The sequence below is a fragment of the Pteropus alecto genome, unplaced genomic scaffold (assembly GCF_000325575.1).
Source record: "Pteropus alecto unplaced genomic scaffold, ASM32557v1 scaffold288, whole genome shotgun sequence".
NCBI classification, from domain to species: domain Eukaryota; kingdom Metazoa; phylum Chordata; class Mammalia; order Chiroptera; family Pteropodidae; genus Pteropus; species Pteropus alecto.
This window is the reverse complement of record NW_006442124.1, coordinates 2,895,276-2,897,387: the sequence shown is the minus strand read 5'-3', so window position 1 is coordinate 2,897,387 and position 2,112 is coordinate 2,895,276. Positions and strand designations below refer to the sequence as shown.

Genomic DNA, 2,112 nt, shown 5'->3' with positions numbered 1-2,112 from the left:
GGTGGTAGGGGTGGGAGTGTGTGTGTGTGTATGGGGGGTGTGGGGGGGGAGAATCAAGGAAAACGAAGAGGGGAAAAAAATCATGAAAAATAGCAAGCTACCCACTCCACCCAGGACTGCGTGGTGTTGCCGCCCTCCCCGCCTCCCCATCCCAGAGATTTGTAAAGCGCGCGGCAAGGATGCACCATTCACGTTAATACCTATAGACAGATGTGTCCCCAGTGGTTTCAAAGTTTCCTTTCTCCTTCACCAGTCGGCCCCCATCTCTGTCTCTGCGGGGGTGGGAAGGGGGAGCTCGCAGCGCCAAGAGCTCGGGTCGTGGCCACGCTCCTTGGAAATCCGCCACCGCAACTTTCCGCAGCCTCTGCGCGCCAGCGGCGGCCCCCTTTGTTTAAGTTCTCGGATGCCATCATCTGGGAAACCTGCAACCCGGGACCAGCGCGGTGCCCGCGCGTGCGAGACGGACCGCTCGCTGCCGCGGCTGCGCTCGCCCCCACCCCCCTCTGCTTCGCTCCCTCCCTCTCCTTCTCTCCCCTCCCTCCCGCCTCCCTCCTCGGGGATTCAGGCAAGTAGCGTGTGTGCCCTTGTGAGTTTGGAGGGTGCCGGTCAGCGGAGCCATGCGATGTATTTGAAAAGCAATCAGGCCGACCTTTCCCCATAGGTACATCGTAAGTGTATCCCACCCCAGGGGCTTTAGGCATCCCCATTCCAGCAGGAGCCGGCCTAAGGAACCGGGATCCACTCGCCGCGCCCTCCACTGCTCGCTCGCTCGCGCTCTCTCTCTCTCTCTCTCTCTCTCTCTTTCTTTCTCTCTCGTTTTCAGCGTGGATATTAGTGGTGGGGTTGGCTTGCCCTCTATTTTTAGGCACGGTGTGCTTTTTCTTTCTTTTCTGTCTCCAGTGGGTTTGCATAGTGGATGGGGCTGGCGGCGACAGAACGCTTTCTCAGCCCCAGCCTGGCTGAAAGAGTTAAGGGGGACGGGCGGGGGGAGTGCGCAGGGTAGGCGGGAGAAGCGGGGGTGGGGGACGCAGCCAAGCGGAAACGCTGCACTGAGGAACCTCAGCGAACCAAGAAAAAAGAGAAAGTGGCAACGAAAACAAGGGCAAATTGAACCCTCCTCTGAGATTTCCAATGAACTAACCTAACTCGGACATTCAATAAATACATCGTTCCTAATGAGTGTGCGTTGCGTGCACCCCGCACCCCAGCCGCGGTGCAACGGACGCCCGCCCTAGCCTGCTTCTGTGGCGGGCAGACCCCAGCTCCAGCAGCGCGCGCCAGAGCCGCGGCCCTGGACTTGGATGCGAAGCTCGGATTAAAATGTGAACGGGGCTGCCCTTCCCTCCTGGGGAATAATTCCTCTGCTGGGCGCAGTTAAGTGAACTCAGTTAAAGCTGGAGAGCCCAGCCTCAGCCACATAGACTTTGCGTGAATTCCAGATTAACAGTAGACGCGTAGAATTTATGTAGGATCTTGTCCAGCTCTTGTTGCCGGGGGAGAGATACCATCGTAGGTAGGTTTTAGGAAAGCATTATTGCTAAGGTATAGATCTGAGAGGCAGCGTCAACCAAACCCCGGGGATTTTTTTTCTCTGCGTCCTCCTAAGGTTCCTTTTTATATTTATGTATGCGTATATGTATATATAAAAGACGGAACACAGATTTCATTGAATAAATCTGAGATCTCCAGGTGCAGACGTTTGAATAGTCGGTGCCAGCACCCCATGTTTTCCTTTCCTGCCGATTTTGCTTGGATCCGGCTCAAAAACCGAGAAAGTCTCGTGGTTTTGTTTACACTGAATGGGGAGGATAGAAACAGAGCCATGGGGCCGTCTTTCATTAATATACAGTGAGGATTTTGTCTAAATTACTGCTATGAATTTCACAGTACACGCTTTCAAAAGCAGTCTCAGGTGGCCTGATGAAACGTGATAGCGCCTCTGCAAACAGATCCACTTTCTTTCTTTTCAAGGAGGGTGTGTGTGTGTGTGGGAAGCCCCCCAAAACGCTGTGCTACTCGATAACAGTAGTGCATTTCTGTTCCGAGGTCTGTCCCCTTCGTTCCCCCCTTTCCTCCTACTTCGTTCTCCAGTCGCTCCCCAGCCTCCCCCCT

At 54.9% G+C, this 2,112-nt stretch overlaps 1 long non-coding RNA gene across 1 annotated transcript in view; it reads left to right on the top strand.

The window, feature by feature from the left end:
• The first annotated feature begins 338 nt into the window (after window positions 1–338).
• The window catches only part of LOC112470089, a 71,382-nt gene continuing 69,608 nt past the window's right edge, over window positions 339–2,112 (top strand). The window contains exon 1 of the long non-coding RNA XR_003042826.1: window positions 339–661. This is a non-coding gene — a long non-coding RNA (uncharacterized LOC112470089). The remainder of the gene's footprint in view (window positions 662–2,112) is intronic.